Source organism: Triturus cristatus, chromosome 3_2 (assembly GCF_964204655.1).
Source record: "Triturus cristatus chromosome 3_2, aTriCri1.1, whole genome shotgun sequence".
NCBI classification, from domain to species: Eukaryota; Metazoa; Chordata; class Amphibia; order Caudata; family Salamandridae; genus Triturus; species Triturus cristatus.
Genome location: NC_140584.1, coordinates 202,602,063 through 202,626,889, shown reverse-complemented (window position 1 = coordinate 202,626,889; position 24,827 = coordinate 202,602,063). Strand labels below are relative to the sequence as shown.

The following is a 24,827-nucleotide window of genomic DNA, read 5'->3' as shown; positions in this document are numbered from 1 at the left end:
CGGCTCCTCCGGGATCAAGGATTCTGCTGTTTCGGCGGTCTGCAACCAGCCTCAATATGTTGGCAGTGCCGATGCCAGCACCCCTAAGCATGTTACGAATTGGCTTTCCACAGCCCTCTTCATGACTGTGAACCCGAAATGAAAAGGGAGGCGGAAAGGCAACTAAGAGGGCCCTAACAGTGCCCTCACCTGGATCTGGGAGTGCATGTGGGGGCACATGTTGTGCCCCTCTGTGGCATTGCACCCCCATTCCTGCACAGTGTGGCATGCACACCACACCATGCAGGAACGTGCTGCAGGCACTGTCATGGTGGCAGTCTACTGTTAAAGCTCTCCTATGACTCTGATACAGCCACCACCGTGAGACCGTCATATCACCGCCTGTCCGCCCTAGATTACACTTGTAATCGGGTGGACGCGTGATGGGCTTGGCAGTCCTCCTGTGGGCGCAGCGGGCCTACAAGAGGACCACCAAACTTGTAAGAAGACCCTAACTATTCAAGATAATAACTTGAATACAATAATCTTACACTGGTATTTTAAATGCAAAGTCAGTTGTTGAAATAGAGAGCACTGATGAATAATTTAACCACAATTCATAAATTTCAACTGCTTCTTTAGGGTACAGTAATGGAGGCAGCGGTTGGGACCATGACAAGCGCCCTGTCTGTGCTGCGGGGCCAGGCAGAGACCCTGCGTAGCATACTGAAAAATCTGCGAGAAGGAGATTCTAGGGAGAGCTGTGATGAATTTGATCAGAAGCACTTCTAGGATTTGTTGGGTCAGACATTCAAGGCAACATCTCATGAAGCTACAAAACTGAGCCTGGCTTTCTCCAGCCCTCCAATGCCATCTGCTGAGGAATGTCAGAAATTGAGTGATGGTCTCCAGAATGCAGTCCTTGCAGCTGCCTCTACATTTTATCGACTTCCAAAGAGTCAAGGTATGACTCTGCACAAGACTGTGCGAGATGCCACAGCAGAAGTGGTGGATGGAACCATCCAGCTGACAGAAGTGATCCTCAAAATGCCATTAGAGAGTATTTCTTGGGAGCAGTTGATGTCTACTGGTATAGTGTGGGAGGCGTGCGAGTTGGTGATCAATCTACCTAGAGATAATCAAGCAGCAGTGCTGGCAGTACTCACTTCGTATCTTGGGATTAGGAAGGATGCTCTAGAAGAGATGGGATAGGCTCTGGAGGATGATACAGATCCCTTTGCAGATATTTTAGAAGATAAAGAGTTGGGAGTTCGGTGGTGTTAGACCTGGCACCTTGGGGTGAGTCTCCCTCCCACTTTTTGCCGATGTGCCTCAGATGTTTTGCTGGTGTTAGCTGCTCAGGGCACTGTGCCACTGCCAATCAGTGCCACAGTGCAAGTGCTCCCTATGAAAAGTGTACCCGTAATTGATTTCCATGATTGGCTTATTTGGTTTACTGTCAGCCCCCAGTAAAATGCACCATGAGTGCCAGGGCTTCTAAATACAAAAGCTGCTAGTGGGCCTGCCGCGCTGGTTGCGCCACCCACAGAAGCAGCCTTTTAAAATATGTCTACGGTCTGTCATTGCAGAACCTGCGTACAGTCTGGTACTGTCCTGCTAGCTGGGCAAGTGCACACACTTGCCAGCCCCTAAAACCTTCCCTTTACTTCATGTGAGTCACCCCTATGGTAGGCCCAAGGGCAGGGTGCATTGTAAGCATAAGGTAGGACAAGCCCTGATATGTGTGGCATGTCCTAATAGTGAATTACAGCCATTTTCGTTTTTCACTATTGTAAGGCTACCTGTTCTCATAGGCCAGAATGGGCTGCTGGAATTATCACACTCTATAATCCCAGCAGGCTCAGGGAACATGGTAGAAAGTCAAGTTTAGTATGCCTGAACAATAAAATACTCCTTTTAGTAAAGTTTATTTTAATATCCTGTGTTCGCAAATGCTACTTTTAGAAAGTTAGCATTTGCTTGCCTGATTGTTCAGCCCGCCTCTGCTAGGATGTGTATCTGCTGTCTGGTTTCTGTGAGTGGCAGGGCTGGGGGATTCCAGGGGACAGTCTGGGCTGCCAGATGGTGAATAAAGGGATTACCCCCAGGATAGGTGGGAGGAGTGCCCCTTGACTCTGAATAGGGCTGTGCTCTGTCACCTCGCTGCTGGCTCTACCTCCTGCGGAGCGTCTGGTGTCCCTGCCCTGCACCTTCAAAGAAACGACAACAAAATGCTCCACAAACTGGGCGAAGCCAGGCTCAGGCCCCCTGGCCTGCAAACACAAAATAAACTGGGTGTAAAGGCAGGAGCCCTGCTCCTAAAGAAGAGTTCCTGCTGGTGAAATTACGAAGAAACTGCTGAAGCCGCGAGGACAGCGCGGACATCTCCCCCTACTGCTGGAGCCGCCCCAAGTGCCACCTTGTGACGCCGGACTGCCGCGAAGCCGACCTGTGCCTGCCCGCCCCGTGTGACCCGCTCTGCCAATGAGCCGTGTCCGCACCGTGTCGCTGGGCTGTCCCACCCGCTTCGCCCTCCTGTTGACGAGTGCACCGTACTGGCCGCCGTATCCCCACTGGGGGGAGGGACCTGAAAGTCTGCACCGTACCCTGAAGCGTACGGCCCGCAGCTGACCTGCAAGTGCGCATCGTACCCCGAAGCGTACTGCCCACAGTGGACCTGAGAGTCCTCACCGTACCCTGAAGCGTACTGCCCACAGCGGACCTGAGAATCCGCACTGTACCCTGAAGCGTACGGCCCGCAGCTGACCTACAAGTGCGCACCGTACCCTGAAGCGTACTGCCCACAGCGGACCTGAGAGTCTGCACCATACCCTGAAGCGTACGGCCCGCAGCTGACCGGCAAGTGCGCACCGTACCCTGAAGCGTACCACAACAGCGGACCTGAACGTCCACACCGTACCCTGAAGCGTACGGCCCGCAGCTGACCGGCAAGTGCGCACCGTACCCTGAAGCATACCACCACAGAGGACCTGAAAGTGCGCACCGTACCCTGAAGCATACGGTCCGCAGCTGACCGGCAAGTGCCCACCGTACCCTGAAGCGTACCACCACAGCGGACCTGAAAGTGCGCACCGTACCCTGAAGCGTACCACCACAGCGGACCTGAGAATCCGCACCATGCGCCTGAAGCATACCACCACAGCGGACCTGCCAGTCCGCGCAGTACGCGGAAGTGCACTACTCACCCCCTTTGCCACCGAGGCCGCGCCGCACGAAGGGAGCCGCACTGTACATTGGGTACAGGCCGCCCCGTGCCGTATTGCCGCCTCTTGAAAGACTGGACCTCTGCCTTGTGCTCCCCGGACCCGAGAGTCCCTCCGTAGGAGAGCTCCGCCCGGGTGATTGTGGCAATTGGCTCCCATCCCGCTCCATCGGGACGACGCGCACGAGCGCCAAAGCACCACTTTCGCACCCCCTCCTCCTTAAAGAAGAAGAAACCTACAGTCACGAGCAGGACGAGTTGGGGGCCTCTTCAGAGCACTGTCCACGAACTAGAGACCCTACTTAAGGAAACCACACATCCCCGCATAACAAAGGTATTGTGTGCCCCCCCCCCAAAAAGAGAAATACATTATTTATGGTCTTGCATATAAGCCTGCCTAAGAAAGTATATTTTTATATAAAGGTTACATATTTTGATATAAAACACAGCCTGGTGTCCATTTGTGGTGGGGTCATTTGGTTTACTGTATATACCTTACAAATGCTTAGCCTATGACGCCCAGAGATTAGCCTTGTCTGCTTGCGCCACACTACCTAACGGGTGAGCAGGGGTTATTTGAAAGGGTGATCCCCTTATCCTGCCTAGAGGAGAGGGTCCCTGCTTGTCACAAGTGCCCACCTGTGCCAACCAGAGACCCCCAAATCTAACATTGGTGGCAGCGGTGAGGATTTCGAATTTGCATTTGTGATTTGTGTACAGTGATTATTTGATCACCACATAGTGAGAGCAGACCTATAACGTAGCCACATACCGTCAATTTTTTTGTTTTTTTTAAGAAGATATCCATCTTTGTGAAAAGTCATGCCGGGCCCAAAGTCTGTAGGGAAGGCAGCATCCATCGTCTCTGAGGGAAGTGAAATAGAAGAAGTAGATTGGGAAGAAGAGAAACTAGAAAGCTACACAGTACCACAGATGAAGGGCTTCTGTGAAAAATTTGAAGTTCCCAAAAGCGGATGTAGAACCAGGGCTCATTACCTAAAGGCGCTGAGGGCCTGGATTGAGTCAAGAGCACCAGAGAATAGAGGGGAGATTGTACCCCCAGACAGCATCCATGAGGTTGGCAGAGTCCTGTCACCAGAGGAGTTGGTAGACGGGGCAGCAACCAGGGCACATGAAGTAGAGATGGCAAAACTCAATGGACAGATGGAAATGGAGAAACAAAGATTAGCAATGGAAAGCCAAAGGTTGGCAATGGAAGAGAAAATGATCCAAATGGAACATGAGATGAAATTGAAGGAGTTGGAGTTGAAAGGCAAAAGTTTGGACAATACTCCTTCTGGTGGCAGCACAACGCCGGTACAGGTAGAGTCAAGGGTGTACATGCCAAAAGATGTGGTGAAGGAATATTTTAAGGGGGATGACATAGGGCAGTGGTTCAAGGCCTATGAGGTAGCAATGTCCTCCCACCGGGTCCCTGTGCGAGATTGGGGAGCAGGGTTGTGGGGGCGGTTCCTTGGTGAGGGACGGGATACCCTGCTAGATTTACCATCCAAAGATTATAACTCCTATCCCCACATGAAAGAAGCTTTGATGACCCGGTATGGGCTAACTCCTGAATTATATAGGCAGAGATTCAGGGGGTGTACAAAGATTCCTGGAAGTACCTATGTTGAATATGTAACATTATTTTGCAGAGCACTGGATGGTTGGGTAAAGGGTAGCAAAGTGAATGATTTTCAGGGTCTCTTTGATTTAATGGCATGGGAGCACTTGTCCAGTAATTGTTTTCCTGAGCTACGCCAGCACCTGATTGATAGCAAGCTGACTAATCCTAGGAGGCTGGCTGAGGAGGCAGACCGCTGGGTCAGCACCAGGGTCCACAAGGGTCACGTGGGAGACTCCACCAGGGGAGGGCAGGGTCCCCAGCAGAAGAATGGGGGGGACAGGGCTAAACAGAAGGGGTTCCAAAGAGGGCCCCAAAGTAATCCCCCAGGGAACCAAGGGAAAGGTTCTCCGCCCCCCCACCCCAGAGGGAGACCGGGGACCAGACAGGTAACTCTGTTCAAGGAGGGCCCATAAAATGTTACAAATGTGGTGAAGTAGGTCATGTTGCCAGTAATCCCAAGTGTCGTTTTTTTATTAAACCAGCACCCCCTGGTGCTCACCCCAGGCAGGTGGCTAGTATAGCCCTTGGGGAAGAGGGAGAAGTCCAAGAGGGGTGGGAGCAAGTTCAGATGTCCCTAGTCTCATTAGGAGACAGTGCAATGGTCCCTGAAAACTACCTACCCTCCAACACTAAGAAATATGGGCAGATAGTGACCATCAACGGAAGGAAGGCCAAGGCTCTTAGAGACACAGAAGCCAGTGTGACTGCCGTCCGGCAGCACCTGGTGTCTCAAGAGCAGGTTGTACCCCATGCATACTGCCGGGTTGTCAATGCTGATAACTTGGAGAGCCAGTGTCCAATGGCTCAGATTCCCTTTGAGTGGGGGGCGGTATCTGGTACTCTACAGGTTGCTGTGAGGACTGCCATGCCTGTGGATTGTTTGCTAGGAAATGACTTGGAGAGCTCCCCTTGGGAAAAGGTGGAGAAGACGACTCACCTGAAGATGGTGGGTTTACCTGACTGGGCGTGCGTGACTACCCGGTCAATGGCAGCCAGTAGGGGTGCTCAAGAGGTCCTGGAGCCTGAGGGAGAGGCCCAGGAACAGGCCGTAGAAGGAAGGCATGGGGAGCGCGGTAAACTGGCCCCTGAAGTTCCCACGGCCCAGGAGGGAGCAGACCTTGAGGAGGATGCCCTGGAGCCTACCGGGGAACAGATTGCTGAACTGGGGGACGTGCCTGAGCTGACCCATTGGCAGCAGGAAGGGGGCCCCTCCAGGGAAGAATTCTGCAGGGAGCAGAAATAATGCCCTTCTCTTGTTGGTCTGCGGCAGCAGGCTGCAGACCAGGCCAATGGTGATCAGTCCGGTACACATTTCATTTACTGGGAGAATGACCTCCTGTATTCAGAGCCTAAGGTTGCTGAACCTGGGTCAGCCAGTGCGCTGGTGGTACCCCAGAAGTTCAGAGCCTTCCTACTGGGGCTGGCTCACGATGTGCCCTTAGCAGGACATTTGGGGATGGACAAGACCTGTGACATGCTTGTCACCCACTTTTATTGGCCCCAAATGCACAGGAGCTCAGATGTTCATTGTAGGTCATGCCAAACTTGCCAGGCAAGTGGGAAGAGTGGGAGGAAGCAGAAGGCTCCTCTTCAGCCCTTCCCTGTGGTCAGTACACCATTCCAGTGAGTGGGAATTGACATTGTGGGGCCTCTGGACCCCGAGACACCCATGGGCAACAGGTTCATCCTGGTCCTGGTGGATCATGCCACCCGGTACCCTGAAGCCATCCCTCTGAGGACAGTGACGGCCCCCGTGGTGGGACGGGCACTGGTGGGAATTTTCTCCAGAGTAGGATTCCCTCTAGAGGTGGTGTCTGACAGGGGCACCAATTTCATATCCAAGTATATGAAATTCTTTTGGCAAGAGTGTGGTGTAACCTACAAGTTCACCACCCATTACCACCCCCAAGGAAATGGGTTGGTTGAGAGATTCAACCGAACCCTGAAGGGCATGATTATGGGTCTGGAAGAACCCATGAGGTGTAAGTGGGATGTCCTCTTGCCATGCCTTCTCTTTGCATACCGTGAGGTGCCACAAAAGTCTCTAGGGTTCAGCCCCTTTGAGCTCCTGTATGGCCACCCAGTGAGAGGACCTCTGAGTCTGGTTAAGGAAGGCTGGGAGCAATCTCCCAGGAAACCTCCCCAGAATGTATACAGTTACATGCTGGCCTTCAGAAACCAGACTAGGCGATTCAGGCAACTTGCTGAGGCAAATCTGGAAGCCAGCCAGGAAGAGATGAAGCGGTGGTACGACCTGAATGCCACTCTGGTAGAGCTTCAACCACGACAAAAGGTGTGGGTCTTGGCCCCAGTGGAGCCTTGTGCACTTCAGGATAAGTGGACAGGCCCATTTGAAGTTGTGGAGCGCAAGAGTCCTGTCACCTACTTGGTGAACATGCAGTCTCCCAGGAACCCCTTGAGGGTCCTACATGTTAACCGCCTTAAGCCCCACTTGGAGAGGTCCGAAGTGGGCATGCTCTTGGCAACCGATGATGGGATGGAGGAGGAGACCGAGCCTCTTCCTGACCTCTTGGTAGCCTCAGAGCGAGATGGGTCAGTGGACAGAGTTAACCTCTCACCCACCCTGACTCCTGAACAACAGAATGACTGCCGCCAATTGCTGGGGCAGTTTCCTGATCTGTTCTCCCTGGTTCCTGGTGTCACAGATTGGTGCGTCCATAATGTGGACACAGGAGACAGCTTGCCTGTAAAGCACAAGGCTTACAGAGTAACTGACAGGGTCAGAGCCTGCATCAAAGAGGAGGTCTCAAAGATGCTTGCTCTTGGAGTGGTTGAGTCCTCCAGCAGTCCTTGGGCCAGCCCAGTGGTCTTGGTCCCAATGGCTGCAGCGCCTGGAGCCACACCTGAACTCCGGTTCTGTGTGGACTACAGAGGACTCAGTTCAGTCACCAAGACTGACGCGCACCCCATCCCCAGAGCTGATGAGCTCATTGATCGGTTAGGGGCTGCCCAGTTCCTCAGCACGTTTGATTTGACGTCTGGGTACTGGCAGATCGCCTTGACTGATGGGGCCAAAGAGAGTTCGGCATTCTCCACACCAGATGGGCATTTCCAGTTCCGGGTTATGCCCTTTGGGATGAAGAATGCCCCTGCCACCTTCCAGAGGTTGGTCAACCAGGTGTTGGCCGGGCTGACTGAGTTCAGCGCCGCCTACCTGGAGGACAATGCAGTGTTCAGTGGTACATGGGCAGAACACCTGCGCCACCTCTGGGAAGTGTTGATGGCACTGCGCAAGGCAGGCCTCACGATCAAGGCAAGCAATTGTCAGATCGGGCAGGGTTCAGTGGTGTACTTGGGACACCAAGTGGGGAGCAGCAAGGTGGCACCCCTGCAACCCAAGATTGAAACCATCCTGGCTTGGGAGCCCCCCAAAACCCAAACTGCAGTGAGAGCCTTCTTAGGACTCACACGGTACTACAGGAGGTTTGTCAAGGGGTATGGCAGCATTGTTGCACCCTTGACAGAGCTGACTTCTAAGAAGCAGCCCAGGAAGGTGATCTGGACTGACACCTGTCAGAAAGCTTTTGACACCCTGAAGACTGCCATGTGCACGGCACCCGTGCTCCTGGCCCCTGATTTCTCCAAGGAATTTCTAGTGCAAACAGACGCTTCAGAGCATGGTGTAGGGGCTGTTCTCTCACAGATGACTGAGGAGGGCTGGGACCAACCTGTAGCCTTCATCAATAGGAGGTTACTGCCACGGGAACAGAGGAGGAGTGCAATTGAGCGAGAAGCTTTTGCTGTGGTCTGGGCATTGAAGAAGCTAAGACCCTACTTGTTTGGGTCTCACTTCCGGGTTCAGACAGACCACAGGCCCCTCAGATGGCTGATGCAGATGAGGGGTGAGAACCCAAAGCTGTTGAGAAGGTCCATCTCCCTACAGGGTGGTCTGAGGCGGATCGACAAATCCATGCGCCCTGTATGGGAATGATGAAGGCCTCTAAAGCATGTCTTAAGAAAGTGATTACAGCACTCAAGGCCCACGGGGAGGCAGACACCCAAGAACACGTGGCTCATTTGGACGACCTTGCAGATATTGCTAATGAACCAGCTACCTGTGCGTCTTAATGCTGCCAAAGTGGCCTCCGTGTTAAAGAAATTCTTGGAAATCACAAAGGCAAGTCACTTTTGTCCTCAGTCAGAGGCTGGGTGGGTTAAGTTCCTTGATGGCGCTGTGGATCATAACATGAACAGAATAAAGGATTTGACCCAACATGCCCTTTAGCAATCCCCTAATAGATGTCAAAGGCTTCTTTGGACTTGGACTACAAATAGTTGCTTTCTGCAGACACTCAGGAGGAGGGCGAAGTCTGGAGTAGGGCAAGAGAATGTGTTTGCAAATGTCCTCGGATGCATTTACTACCTGTGTGCTTAAGTAGCCTACATTTTGCCTACTTTTGGCTAACCATTATCTCAGGAGAATGCAAGTCCTAGCTGTTCTCGTGGATACTACCATCTCCTCCGGCTGCACCTGTTGTACTACCACCTCTACTGGTTGCGGCCAAGAGAACATAACGATTAGCCCACCATGGCCACAACTCTGATTTGGATCTTTTGCTCTGTTGGAAAAGTTAAGGAACTTCCAAACTGCCAGACTGGAGTACAAAGTGGATATTTTCTGAGGCAGAACCTGTACTCTCTTCAAGAAAACCTGAATGAGCGACTGGTGATAGATTTCCTGCCATATAAACCTCTCCCTTGTGGTGGAGGTTGAAATGTTCTACAATACAGACACACATTTATTAAATGAACAGCAGTTTTGCAGTGTTCTGATTCACTGTTCTATCTCCTGGCCCCTTTCATTTGCCTTACCTTTCTCTTCTACTGCATTCTCATATCTAGTATTTTTTCTCCCTCAAAGTTCCCTCGACCACAAACTACTTATAAATTTGTTTCTTACCATGTTCCCAGTTGAATCCACTTCCATTGTGTTCCCAGTTGAATCCACTTCCATTGAACTGCTATTTATAATTGAGACTTTGTTAAGTGAAGACTATCCTACTAATCAAACCTTTTCCATTCAATCTACAAATTTCTCAAACCACAATTCCACTTGTTTATCCAGGCCTGACAACTAATATGAATGATATAACCTCCTCTTTCGTCACCCCATATGCTATTTGTATATATAATATGTCACATTGTTGTTCAGGTTTCTATCGCCTGGCCAGCAATGGAAAGTATACAATATGTTACATTGTTCAGAAATGTATCTTTCTACATTTCCTTCACCCACTCATTTGAACATGCAATTAGTCCTCTTGTTCCTATTTCTAGCCATATACTCTACATCAAATTGTACTGTCACTTTAGAATTTAATCTATCCTTGCCAGAGCCTTCGTAGAATGTAAATTTGAACCCCTAAAGATGACTTATAAACGGTCCCAAAATAAACCTCTTCCCCGATACTTGACTTTAACTTCTGAATAATCTATGCACAAGAACAGCGATGCAAACAACCTCGCTGGGAAACAGCCGTAACAGCACGGCCTCAGCCACGCGTTCCCGAACAATGCAAGCGCAATGAAGACTGCCTTAACCATGCATATGCCTTAACCACGCATGGTTAAGGCTTATGCGCGGTCTAGATTTCTGGAACGGGTGGGTCCAGAAAGAGGCAGGATTGGGAGCGGACGCAGTAAGGTAAGTGGGGCAGGGGCTGGGTTTTGGGGGGAGGGGTAGTTTTTAAGGGTTGGGGGTAGTTTTCAGGAATGGGGGCTCATGGGAAGTTTTTAGGGCTGGGGGGTCGGGGAAGTTTTTAGGGCTCGGAGGGAGGGGGCTCGTTTTCAGGAGGGAGGGGGATACTTTTAGGTCTAAGGGCGGGGAGGAAAGGGGATTTTATTTCGGCCTGGGGGCAGTTTTAGGGCTCAGGGCGGGGACCAGAGATCGGGTTAGTTTTTTGGGCTTGGGGGATGTTTTAGGGCTGGGGTAGATTTTTGTCCTGGGGCGTTTTAGGGCTCTGGGCGGGTGGCTGGGGTCAGGGGTCGGAGTATATAGGTAAGTTTTAACCATGCATAGGCCTTTGCCCAATATGCCTTAACATCGCATATTTCATTGTAAAGACATGTGTGGTAAAGACATATGCATGGTTAAGACAAGTGTGGTTAAGACCCCGTTGAACCGGCATGTGTGGTAATGGCATGCGTGGTTCCGTCACACAACCATATTCACTTGAATCAAACCTGCTCAAAATTGGTGCTCGGGCTAACACCTCTTTAATATTACATAAAGCTTCTGTTTGCTCCCCCCAGCTCCAATACCATACTTTTCTTTAAGAGTTTTGTTAATGGCTCCAACTTTTCATCCAAAAATTACATACAAATTTTGGGCTACACTCACAAAATCAACAAAAGATTATCCACCATCTCTGTTATCTGGTTCTGGTGACTCCCTTACCGCCTTAATCAAGCTTTTTCAGGTTTTATAGTTTAAGATGTGACAATGTCTGTGAAACTGATCACTTTGGGACATACTAAATTTTTACTGGTCCCTGCTACACTTGAAACCAATTTCTATAACTATTTCTAGCACATTTTCCAGTCTCTAACTATGTTCACGTACATTCTTGCCACAAATAAAAACTTCTTTGACTATCAGAATATCACTTATCTTGTTAAATAGAACATTCTCCTTCAAGTGAAACTGAAACACAACTGACAATCCAACCAAGCTGCTTCTTTCAAGCTTCTTAAATCTGTATAGGTATGCAATAAATGTATTTAGTTTCTTGTGCTAAACTACAGTTGGAAATGTCTACATAGATGATTTAACTGGTTCTAAGATGTTTTCGCTGCACACTTCTCCATGTGAGCTTCGCCCTTACCTCTAACGGCAAGCTGCACATTTTATGCTTAACTTGTTGTACACCATTCTCTAATTTAATAAAGTTTGGTAGCTTTGAGGTCTCCCCCCCAATTTCTCTTCAAATACCTCACAGCACTTTATCATTTTTCTGATTCTATCTTCCTACAATCTTCTTTGAAGATACTTTCATACATTCCACGTGTCTGACTTCTCATCTTTTCCACTCTCAACCCATTCTACCTAAACATGCACAGTCTTCCACAGTGCCAACACAGTAATATAACAATCTAAACATGTATTTCTTTTTTCTGAAAAACACACCTTCCCATACACCAACTTACCCATAAATTATATGAGGTTCAAACTAGCTAGCAAATTCATATATTTGATCTGCATAAGAGGTGACTGTGCCACTGTGAGAAAGTAGTTCCTTTGCACACCAAATTCGGTCAAACCTTTTCCTTGAGAAAACATAATTTTACAAAATACAAAAAAATACGACAAATCTTAATTTGTATTGCTTACTCACAGAACTTGTTAATGTGAACATACAGCATTAAACTGTTCTTCTTCCTCCCTTACCATACAAACCTTCATTTTCTTAACACTAGTCTTGCAAACTCTTGTAAAATATCCACTTCAGCCATGATTACTACACTTCTTTCTGCACTGACAGACAAAATTGGGAATTTGCCAAATGTCTTAAAGATTCGCACCATAACCCTGTTGAATTATAGTTCTGAGTAGTTCCAGGGCTTTACAAGCATACACAGATTTACAGTACAATACTTGCCTTGCTAGTGAGCAGAACAAAAGCACAGGGTCATGTAAAAATTGTATCAGTCTGGCTGGCGGCCCAGAAGGTGGTAGAGAGTGCAGCAATCAACTCCCTGTCAGGGAGAACAGCCGGCCACAAGGCAGCCTTTCAATGAAAGGGATCAGGAATCATCGCTCCAGGGAGTAACTTTTGGGCTAAAGCTGATTCAACATTTGAATACAACAACTGTCAATTGAATTTGTGCCGCAATGTTTTGCCCTAAATACATATGAGAAAAATTAATTAACAATTGTATGTATCAAGACGTTCTGTATCAACACATTACTGTTGTCACTATTATGACAAAGTTTTTAATTGAGTTATTTTGTGGTATGGTGTGTATGATGATACGATTGAGACAGTATGAATGGGCTAAGTTACTGTATTAAATATTATTAATAAAAACATATTTTGTACTTTTGGATAAAAAAAACAGTATTAGAATTGGTTCTTTCTTTTTCCTTTTTAGGTCTCGCGAGCCAAAGGTTTGAAGAGACATTTTGTATGTAGTATTTTCAAAGTGCTACCCACAGTCTTTTGGCTGGCCTAAACCTTGAGTGCACGATCACATGCACATGCACAGCTGCTCCTCTGCTCATTGCATTCCCCCCTCCCTTCTCACCGAGCCCTTTGATGCTCTGCTCGATTACTTTCACTTTCGCCACTTTGACCCTTGCATTCCCCCCTCCCTTCTCACCCAGCCCTTTGATGCTCTGCTCGCATCTCCCTCCTCCCTGGGCGTGAAGGGAGACAGAGCCATCCTGCTTGATTAATGGCTTTTTTATTTTTTTTTACTGCCAACATGTTTAAGGCCCACACGTTTTGGCAGCACCCATGAAGTGTTTACGGTCGGTGCACTGTCCTGTGACTGCTGCTAGACCCTCCGCCCGCCCGTCTCATCACGTAATCTGGAGTCATGTTTTTCGAATGCAATTTGAACATGCACCAATATCTCGTTTTGTCTAAAAACACCCTATGTTAGTTGAAAGTTATCTGTCTTGTTTTCGTCTCTTTGTCACTGGTGGCTGCGGTCTGGTTTAACACGGCTATCACGTTAAAAGCGCTTCGGAATGACCTCCCTGTTGCCTGTCCCTCCCCTCCTCCTTTGACATCTTTTCACAAATCAGTTAGGTTGTTGTGGCTGCTGGGGCCCACAGGGGTTGATACCCTGGCCGCACCCGTGAAGTGTTTACGGTCGCCGCCATGCCCCTCCCAACCCCCCCCCCCCGCGGTGCCCTGTCCTGTGACTGGGCATGCAGCTCTTATCTGAAGGGCTTCGCCATCTCACGCTGCCTTCCGCACACCATTCTGGGGCAGCTTTAAATCCCTTTTCCTTCTACCTTCAGGGACAGGCTCACCTCCCAAGAGCAACATCATTACACACAGACACAAACACACCTGGCCTCATGTGACCTAAAAAAACAAAAACATCCTCATCTTTAATTACTTCGTCAAGACATCCATTTTCGTCTATTAGATCGGATATGTCTTATTTTTGTTTTTTTCCAGTTAATGGCATACTGCTCGACTGCATCCATTGGAGGCTCAAAAAGAAACACGTACATTAATATGCAGAAAGGGAGTTCTACAGAATCCAACAGGGAAAATCCCTGCACCACAGGAGTCGCGTGAGATTACTCTGGATTAAGCACTTCCTTTTTTTAGCATCATCCAACTCTTAATAACGCCTTGCCAACTATTTATGCTAAAGAACAGTATGGTTCTTAAAACATTAAAAAATGGGTTGTCTCTTTTTAGAACTTTGCACTTCAAGCAGTCTACGGGAATGTGCAGTGAATGCAAACCAGTTGTGTAGATGAACCTATATCCAGTTACGTGTACACATTCCATGCATGCTTTGAACAACACAATAGAGAGGTTTGCAAATGAACCATTTTATGCAATTATGCACTCGTTGAGTAACGTTTTATACTACTCCATAACCATGTGCACCCCTTCACAATGGGTTAGTCATTTAAACGCTCGTTGCTGGCATCCTCAGTGATCCCGTTGTAAGGAACTCAAAGCCGATCACCTTTAACAGTCAGGAAACTGAGCGCCAATTTTTAGTAGTTTTATATAGCGCAAAGTCGACTTGAAGGTATTGGAGCGCTTTACATGAGCACCAGTTACATTACACATGGCATATTCATTTTGTGCTAGGCACGGGGAGATTAAGTGATTTACCCAGAATCGGAGGAAGTTGAGCATCAGTGCCGAGACTCGAACCTGGTACCTCAGCTCCAAAGTTGACAGCTCAGATGGTAATGCCAAATCCTCTCGCATTAAAAGGCATACCGGTTTCACCTGTTAATTCGCAGCTCTTAGAAATGCCAGGAGTGCAGGATGAAGCGCTTTATAAAAGAAGACATTTTATTGCAGGAGATGGAAGTCTAATGTCAAATGACTAGTAAAAGTGTAGTTTACACGCCTTTGACCTACACTATTCACGAACCTGTCATATGGCTGAGGTTTGAAGATCTGAGAGGACATTTGTGTAGTGCTTTGAAAGATTTATTTTCACACTTGGTAAATAAAAAACGCAGTAATGAAATAAATGAACAACGGGGGGGGGGGGGGAAGACGTGATGAACCCGGTGGAACTATGAGGCACACACTTGTCTTGGAACTGCTCACTTTAAAAAAAACAAGCATTTGCAATGCAATAGGTCTCGCATTTACGCGAGTTTGAGCTATTGACATTGCAAATTACAATGCCTTTTATTTTTTATTTTTGAACATAAATAAAAGGCATTGTCATTTACATTGCCAATTGCTTAAACTCGTGTAAATGCGAGACCTATTGCATTGCAAATGCTTGTTTGTTCTAGTTACTATTCATGTAAAATGGTCATAATTTACTGTTGCCTTAAGTCTTTACATTGATTTACTTGCCTTAAGGAACTTTTTCCCTAACAGCAGGAGGCCTCTACTTTACACTAAATAAATATTGGGACACAGCAGTACGGCTCAGCTATAGGCAGATTCCTGTTTACATCAAACAATGAATGCTACGTTTTGTGTGAAGAAACTATGTTTTGCATGCATTAACTGAATTTGGTGTGCAAGTGATGGTTTGCACAGTTATCTACAGCTTGCAGAGTTAGTGATTTTTCAGTTTTAAATCGCAACCATAAATGTATTTGAACTGTATTTTTTATTGAATTTCTAGGGCCTTTTAATTATTTACTAAAATTATACCGTAACGGCTGGGTGCAGCGTAGATTCACCGTAGGGCCAGGCCCTGCACCCAACCTGCCAGTTGCCAAACCTTGCAGGTCAGGGCCAAAGACCATGCGCATCGGGTTGGCTTCAGGACCTGCAGCCAATGCACTGTAGGTGGCCAACCCCACTGAACCTGGCTGAGACCGAAGGCCAAGTCCAGCACCCAACCCCGTGCCAAGCAGAGATGGTCTACGGTCAGGTACAGGACCCTTGTTGAACCTCCCAAACGGTTTGCGGACCTAGTATTGTCTGAGGATCAAGCAGATGGCTCAACATGGTCCCACAAAATTGTCAGCTTTGGGGACCCCAGAAGACGTTTAGCAAACCTTGGAGACATGCCAAGTTCTATGAACCCTGCCCTGAGGTCCAAAATCCTGGTATTTTCTTTTTCCTCCACCTGAGCCAGACTGGATGCTGCCCTGTCTCCCTCAGTTGTATCTTCAGGATTCGGGGACTGAGTCCCTGAGTTCTATAATGGTGACTGCAAGAGTTTTCTTCTTCAAGTTGCAGTCACCCAATTAGAGTGCTTAAGGTTGCAGATCTGACTTTGGGTCCACAGACCCCAAGTGGACAACTGGAGACAAATCCTTGGTGTAAAAACATTTTGCAGATGTTTTCTGTTTCGGAGAGCAAAGAATCCTATGGGAATTAAAATGTGAAAGAAATCACTTTTTGAACCCTCACCATCTACAAAAAATATGCCATGCCAAACCCAAATCAAATGAACTTTTTTAGAGTTTTGGGTAGATCAAAATGCCTTTTCAGTGGAAATTCTGATCTAATTATAGCTCAGATGCTCCATCACTGCCTCTTTAATATTATAATCAGCAACAGCAACCCTGTAGCTATGGTTAAATCTCAATTTCCACAGAAACACTTTTAATGCTTTTCCTATAAGTTTGGCACTTTCGATAATTTTGCATTAAATCTGGCACTCACTTGGGTCTATCGAGCTGAATTTTGGCATATCAAGTTTCATGCAGATTGGTCTTGGAAAGGGGGAGAGAGTTGTATGGATCTGAGACAAAATGTGTGCTATTCACTTTGAGTCACATACGAAAGTTTGCTTGTGGCTATAACAAAAAACTGTTGAATGGGATTACACCAAATTTGGCATTCAACTACAACTTCACTTAGGATAGTGCCTTTGAGTGGTTTGGTGGATGTAAATCTGTTCAGTCGTTTTTGAGATATGCGTTACAACATGCAGGGTGGACTTCGAAGGGTTCATCAACCTGTGACATTTTTTTCTATATCTTGACTATTCCCTGAGAGTGGACAATGGATCATTTTCTCCGACCAGCCAGCTATGTCCCATGTAACCAGACTTAGATCCCCATAACCCCGTTCTCTGACAAGTAGTCAGCAACAGAAAAACGTTGTTGCCGCTGTCTTTACAGAACGCCAAAACCAAGGCCTGCACGCAGGTATTTTTTTGTGAATACTGAAATAATTTAAAAAGAAAACAGTGCAATAATGCATGGTGAAGGATTGTGTACAATGAGCACTGTAGACATTGGGATTCGTGCTGGTTCGACTGGCCAGAGGCAGTTGTTGACATGCCATGGCCCAGCAAAGCTTAGGTGGGGCCCAAGGGAGGTCGGAGGTAGGGCCTGGTAGTGCTTTAGACCTTGTCCCCTACATCTAAAGCACAAAGCTGTAGAGAACAATGGTTAGGAAAGCAGGATGAGCTGGAGGTTGAAAACAGGACCTACGCCACTACCAAGATTTGCCCCCTCTGGGCTGCTTACATGTCACAATATTCATAGTAACAAATATCGCACTAAACAACTCTATATTATTATATAACAGCACACAAACAAATGACACTATATCCATAGTGATGTCATCAACAAAGTCAATTGTAGGGGGCTATGCCATGTCACCAGTGATTTCATCAATGTAATGTGTGACATAATCAGTCACATAACATGTGAAGTCATGAGCAGTCTATTTGGGTGAGGACTTACGGTTTTCATAGCAGGGCCACATGTTATGGTTTATGTAGCTATCTATAAGTAGCCAATTTGGGGGATTTCCATTTTATGTCATAACCATAGCTACTTTACAATGAATATACATACAGATGTTGACTATATACAGTAGCAACCAAACCCACCTAGCCCCTCTATTTTCAAATCTTTTGCAGTATACTACCGACTAGTGCAATACCACTGTGACTCTGTGCATGCATGATTATTAAATCATGAGTGAAAGCCTAATAAAATGTCATACAAGGCTATCTGCTTAATTTGAGAAAGTTGCAGTTGTTTTACGCATGTTTACTATTAGTAAATGAATCAATAGCTTTTCTATTTTATATTGAATTATTATGATTGTTGTATTTTCAATAGGTTTATGTACGAAATGGTTCAGGTCATTTAATTTTTGTTTATTGACTACCTGGTTTAGGACTCTTACCGCAAGTCTCACCAACGGAGTCTCACTCACAGTAAATTCTGTGGAGATGGACTGGGGGTGCTAACCCCCAGAGTCCACCTTTTAAGAAAAGGCCACTGCTGCACAGCTAAGATAAGAGGCTCTGACATCGTTATACACTACCACGTGAGCACACACGTGCAATCTAAGCATGCAAGACTATTGTTAAGCTCAGCCCAGTATATGCACACGGGTAGCCTGTCAGAAAAGGGACCATCAGGTATTGGTGCTAACATGGTGTAGGCCTTATAATGTCAGTGGGTTTTCACAGTGTAGGTCTGTAGTGCTTACGTAAAAGCATTGTGCTCTCTGCATTACAACTTATGGGCAGAATCTGCACCACCTTAGAATTTCGACTATACTTAGGCCTAGAAATACTGGTCAGGTATGAATCTTTGTCTTAACATGCACCCAGAGTGCAGATCCACTATCAATATGGTGATAACTTTACTCCCTATGGCACTATGAGAATTATATTTCTCTGGTTCAACGATAATAAAATTACAGGCCTATGTCCCCTCTACTAGGCCAAGTTAATTGCTCTACTGATCAGCAGAAAGCTCAAATGCCTCCTCACAAAAGAATTCATTTGACAGTGCCAGGCCGAGTTCCTGGGGAAGAAGAGATGCGGAGGGAATCTGTATGTGCTAATTAACTCTTCACACTGCACCTGGACTGGGCAAGCCCAATCCTGCAGAAACAAAAGAGGAAGGACAGACCTCTGGAGCCAAACACAGGAGGGCCTCTCCTCAGAAGTTTTGGTGGGAAGTGGTCATTCAGCTATGTCAGCTGAAGCGCTCAGCGAAGGTCTTTCCACAGATCACTAAAAGCCACCTGTTTGAATGTCCCAGGATGCATGCAGGAGAGTAGGGACAGGGGTGACGTGATGATATGGCACTCTCGGATTGGGCAGAGGTGCCTACCTTCCAGAACTTTCACCCCCACTTAGACACCCCTTCACAAGAGTTGCGCAGACACTCGGCCTGGCGCTGTGTTGTTTGAATAATGCCCAGCTGGAAGGAAGAAGACTCTATTACCTCCGCAAGGATGGACCTTGGGACAATAGGGGTCATTGTTGTGTGAGCATCCGTGGGTCTGTTAGTGGCTGTATTAGTGTGTGAGTGGGTCTCTGAGTGGGAGTCTGTCAGTGGCTATGTCAGGAAATGTATTAGTGCGTGAGTGGGTCTGTGACTGACTGTGTGACCGTCTGTCTGGCTTTGTCAATCAATCAATCAATCACTCAATCAATTAAATAAATTACTTTACTCGCATTTGATATATGCATAAAAGTACGGAATCAAATTTTCCTAGTGCCATTTGATCAAAAGGGAGTTTAAAATCAGTTAATAATTAATTTCATACTTTATCCATTTAAAATAGAGTTATTTACAAGGAACCTCGTTACTAAAACCAACATCACTTCATTATAAGAAAAATTTGTTACAACATACAGTTAAGAAGACTCCACCACCATGCCAAATTCAATTAGCATATTTAACATCATACAGCAATTCATTTTCAAAGAGTGGCAGTTAGTATAGATGGTCAAATAAAACAACTCCCCTATCTGTAGTGCTTCTCCTAGTCCGAAGAACTGAATATAAAAACTTTGCAACTGTGAAACAAATATATGGAGTTTCGAGGGAGTTGATGACTGCAAAAGCTGAAGAGTGAGAATATAGACTCAATGTTGTTATCAAGGGGAGGATATACTTTTTCCTTTCCATTTTATAAAAATGACAGGAGAATAAAATATAGGACATAGTTTGGGTATACAATCCATCACAAGGACATTGCGGCAAATTATTTAATGAGTGTTCATGTGCTGGGCATCCGGCCATCAAGGGGAAAAAATGTAACCGTTCCTTGTTAAAAGGTATTGATGCATTTTAGTAGTAACAAAGGAGAGATAAGAGTCATAGCCCATGGGGACTCTGGGCAAAGTATGGTAATAAGTAACCGTGACTTTGGTTGCGTTGCCATCTTTTGAGCTCACATTTATTAAAGAAGGCCTCTCTCAGCTTAGTCTTGGGAAAGGGCAAACATATATTTGGTGCTATATACAAATCAGCTAAGCCCAGATCTGTGAGAGGCTGTAAAGGCCAGGGGTGTCTTAGCCATCAGAACCACATCATCTGCATAGAAGAGAGCGGGCAGCGGTAAGCCGCCCGCTGATGGAAAATCTATGCATTGTGCGGTCAGGACTTTGTTACATTTATTGGTGAACAAGCAGAATACAAAGGGGGCAAGGACGCACCCCTGACGCACCCCCTTTTCGATTTTAAAGGTTTCTGTACATTTCCCTTGTTTGCCATACCTAACTACAGCCCCCGCCTCTCTATAGAGCTCCCTAATAAAAGGAATAATGGAGTTGTCCGCGCCCATTGACTCCAAAAGAGACCACAATTTTGTGTGGTCTACACAGTCGAAGGCAGTGGACAGATCCACGTAACCCATATAAAACTGGCCTTTTTTTGCGCTAACATACTTTGCTGCAAGTAAGGTCAGATTAAGTCCTTGGTCTATCGCTCCCCTCCCTTTTTTAAACCCGTATTCGGTCTCTGCTAAACATTATTTTCCGCTGCCCACTCCTCCAGTCTGTTTAGGACCAATCTCCCCATTAATTTCGCTGTTCTGTCCAGCAGAGAAATTGGGCGGTAATTTGCTGGATTGATGGGGTCCCCTTTCTTATATATGGGTATAATCACCGAATGTTTCCATGATGCTGGAGGTCCCACTGTAGAGATAGCATTAAAAACTTGCAGCAGGAGCGGAGACCATAAGTTCTTCCATCCCAAGAAAATATACAAAGGAACTCCGTCTGGTCCTTCTGCCTTTTTTCTTTTTTTTTTTTAAACAACTTTATTGGGATTTTCAAGTGGGTATATCATAGTACACATTACATTGAGCATTTTAGTTATACAGAGAGCTCAGGATACAATTCAGGCATTGTGCACCATCTGTGCCAATTGTGGCGTTGTCTACGAAGCTTATCAAGAATGTCGTAATACCACTAAGGAGGCCACCAGTTTATCGCAGTGTTGAGCATTACCTTCCTAGCCTCCGACCTATTGTGCCCAAGGGGAGCGTTGTCCGCTCAACTGACCCATTACCCCACCTCCCACCCCGAACCCACCCTCCATACCCAACTATGCCACAAGGAAAACAATCCTAGTCTTGGGGGGACTCAGAGCATATCCCGGGGGGGGGGGGGGGGGGTCAAAGGAGGAAGGGGGAGGGCGGGCCAGCTCAGAGGCCAATCCCCACCCCAGCCCCCGGTAGGGGAAGGGGTGGCCTGCTGCCTTTAAGATAGAAGCAACCAAGGTAGATGAATGCCCTACCCCTGGGCCCAAGGAAAGTTTCCTTTCCGTAAGAGTGATTTTTTTTTCTAGAGCCGATGTAGCTTTGGCCAGAAAAGTATCTAGCGATGTTGCAGTTACCTCCTCTGATACTCGCGTTTTTTTCTTCCCCATGGTGGTCCATGTGGTCCTGGGGCTGGGGCGTCGACGTTAGAGGGGGGCCCAGCCCAGATTCCACTGGGCTCTGACAGGCCCGCTTGGCCCCTTCCTTCGCACCAAAATGGGCTCCTGCGCTGTGGGACCCAAGCAGGAACTTTATGCGCCTGTGCACAGGTTGATGTTTGCAGCAGTGGCTGCGAAACAGAGGCTCCTGGGGCTTGTGGTCAAGCTGCCCCCTCCTTCCTCGAACACCAAAACGGGCTCCCGTGGTCACCTGTTGAAGGATATGACGTCAGACACCATTTTGGTTCATCAGCTGCCAGGCCTCGGTTGGCAGGAGCAGGATAGCAACAGGTTAGCGACAGGGTCTGTTGAGGCAGGGTGGCAGACAAGATTTCAGTGCCCTGCCAGGCAATGAGAGAGTCAGCCAGGATGGTGCAGCTGTCTCTTGGCTGCTGCTATGTGAGGCTGAGGGTTCAACAGTCCATACTGAACAGCCTGGTCACTGGGGAGCTGGCTCGGTACTCCGTACTAGTGCTGAGAGGCCTGGTGCGCTGCTCGTGCACACTGTGATCTCTTGGATGGAACAAAGAGGTGTGCTCCATGGCTCGCAGGTTACCCTGTAAGAAAGTAGCTGGGGTGTGTCTGCTTTAGACGAGGGGCACCGGTGATGAGGACACGGGCTGCCGCTCATGAGTGGCTGGGGTGGCGAAGCCATGTCCTAAGGGGCAGAAAAGTAAAGTGCTCCGGAAAACAGTGGGGCCATGCAGGCCGTTCGCACAGCACCTGTGCCAGGAGCACTCCGACAGCAGACTCGTGCTACCGACTAGTTTGGGGCAGACTCCAGTCTGAAGCGGAAGGCAACAGATGCGGCCCCGATCCCTGGGCTGCGATTCCTTGGATAGTTGTCGGTGCAGTGGGGTAAAAGCGGGACCACTCCTTCGGCGAGAGCTTTGTCACTGGTTGTATCATAGCATGTGTGTGTATGTGAGTGCCACTGCGAGTGCTGCTTTGGATCTTTCAGTGCATAGGTTAGTGAGTTTATGGGTGTACAATTGGTTGTGTGAGCTAATGCTATTGTTTTTATGCACTTCCAAACTCAGTGTATTTAAGGACTTGCTCATGCTCTCTGGTCTAAGGAGGAGATGTCATTAAAGAATCTAGCTGTCACACTCATTGAAGTTCAGATTTTACTCCAATGTATTTTCAAAGTATTCACCTTTAGTGTTGATTTCAGATCACTTTTCAATATGGATTTTTAAAGGGAAAGTTCTGGGTTTGGGATTCCTCGTCCACCTCCTCCACCTGTCTTCTGACTGTCATACAGGGCCTCGCCTTGGACCACCATGCACCTCACCCCCCCCCTGCTGTCATTTGCGCTTCCATTCATCGCTCTAACCTGAGCCTCTTTTACCTGATGCCCTCCAACACACTTAAAATTCTCACTTGGAATGTGTGGGGGGCTGAACAAACCTATTAAGCGCAGGGCGGTCTTCTCCTATCTGGAACACACCAAAGCAGACATTTGTCTCCTGCAGGAAACGCACCTCCTCCACAAAGATTGTCACCGGTTGAAATCTCGCATATTTCCGATACAAATTTTTCCTCAGGCCCTACTAAATCGGCAGGGGTAGCCATCCTAGTATCACGGTCCTTTCAAGACAAAATATTGCAGAAAGAAGCTGAGATCAGGGGTAGGCTTCTCACGTACAGATTCCTGGTGGGGGGCATGTCACTCATAGCAGGATCAATGTACGCTCCTAACGAAGGGCAAGAAAGTTTTCTCCATGCTGCCCTCACTGAGGCAATGGCCACTGCAGAACGTAGAATCATCCTGGGGGGTGACCTGAACTTAGTCTTTGATAATAGTGCCGACCGCCAGCACACGGGACAGGCCGGTGCTCTCTCAGCAGCTGGGACTACCCGAGTAGCGGACCTAGGTTTGATAGATCTGTGGTGACAGTTTCACCCTCACAGCCGGGCGTACACATATTATTCCGGAGCACATAAAACCTATGCTAGGCTTGACTATCTCCTTAGCTCGACCCCCTTGCATGCCCTGGCGACTGAGGTTGAGATTATGACCGCCTCCTTATAGGACGCACCAGTCCTTGCCACAATCAAGCTCCCGCCCTTGCAACACCCAACCCGCTAATGGCGCCTAAGCGATACCCTTCTCCAGAAGGCCACCGTAATACAACAGGTCCAGAAGGTGATAAAAGAGTATCTCACGCATAATGCAAACAGTGACACTACCTAATCAACGCAATGGACAGCTCTCAAGGCGGTCATCCGTGAGGAATTTGTGGCCATTGATACGGCGGAAAATGCTGAGCGTGGTCGCAAGAGAGCTGACCTCACCTAACAGGTACAAGAGCTCAAACAAATGCATCAGAGAACGGGGGCACATAGAATCTGGCGCCAATTGCGCACAGTGAGGCAACAGCTGGGAGCCCTAGAACAAGAGAGAGCGGAATTCGCAGTCCTTCGACTGCGTCACTGCTTCTACACCGGAGGGGATAAATGTGGTCGCCTGTTAGCACACAAACTTCGAGAGGCTAGACAGAATCAGAGTATATTAGCTATTCGCACAGATAGCGGAGGGTTGACTACGGAAGTCTCCAAAATAGCGGAAACCTTCAGTGGTTTTTACGCACATCTCTATTCAGGTCAGCGCCTAGATCTCTCCTTTAGTACTGACTATATAGCAGAGGCAGGCATACCCTCCCTCATGCCGGCACAGGTGTGAAGGAGGGTAGTTATCGCAGCTATTTCACATCTCAAATTGGGCAAATCCCCGGGGCCTGAGGGCTACTCAGCAGCTTTCTATAAGACGTTCTGCCCTCTGTTAGCCCCTCTATTGAAAAAATTATTCAACTCTTCCGCGCATGTGGGGGCAATACCAGACGAATTGCTCGAAGCCTCTATAGTGGTCATTCCCAAACCCGGTAAAGATAAAACGTCTTGTGGAGCATATAGGCCCTTCTTAATATAGATATCAAACTATACACCAGCATACTCGCCTCTCGTTTGGCACCATATATGCCCACCTTGGTGGAGCCGGACCAAGCTGGATTTATCCCGCAGCGCCAAACGAGTGACAACACCAAACGTTTTCTCCATTTGATTGAGAAGGCCTCTTGGACGCAAGGAGAGTACATGTTGCTTACAATTGACGCCGAGAAGGCCTTCGACAGGGTCCATTGGCCATACTTATAACAAGTCCTCATGCA

The 24,827-nt window shown here is 47.6% G+C and overlaps 1 protein-coding gene and 1 pseudogene across 2 annotated transcripts in view; one reads left to right on the top strand and one right to left on the bottom strand.

Moving 5' to 3' along the window:
• SLC12A8 (solute carrier family 12 member 8) overlaps positions 1 to 24,827 on the bottom strand; it is a 454,444-nt gene that overhangs the window by 402,042 nt on the left and 27,575 nt on the right. The gene's annotated exons all lie outside the window — the stretch shown is intronic.
• Positions 631 to 9,077, top strand: LOC146857021 (cyclin-D1-binding protein 1 homolog pseudogene; annotated as a pseudogene).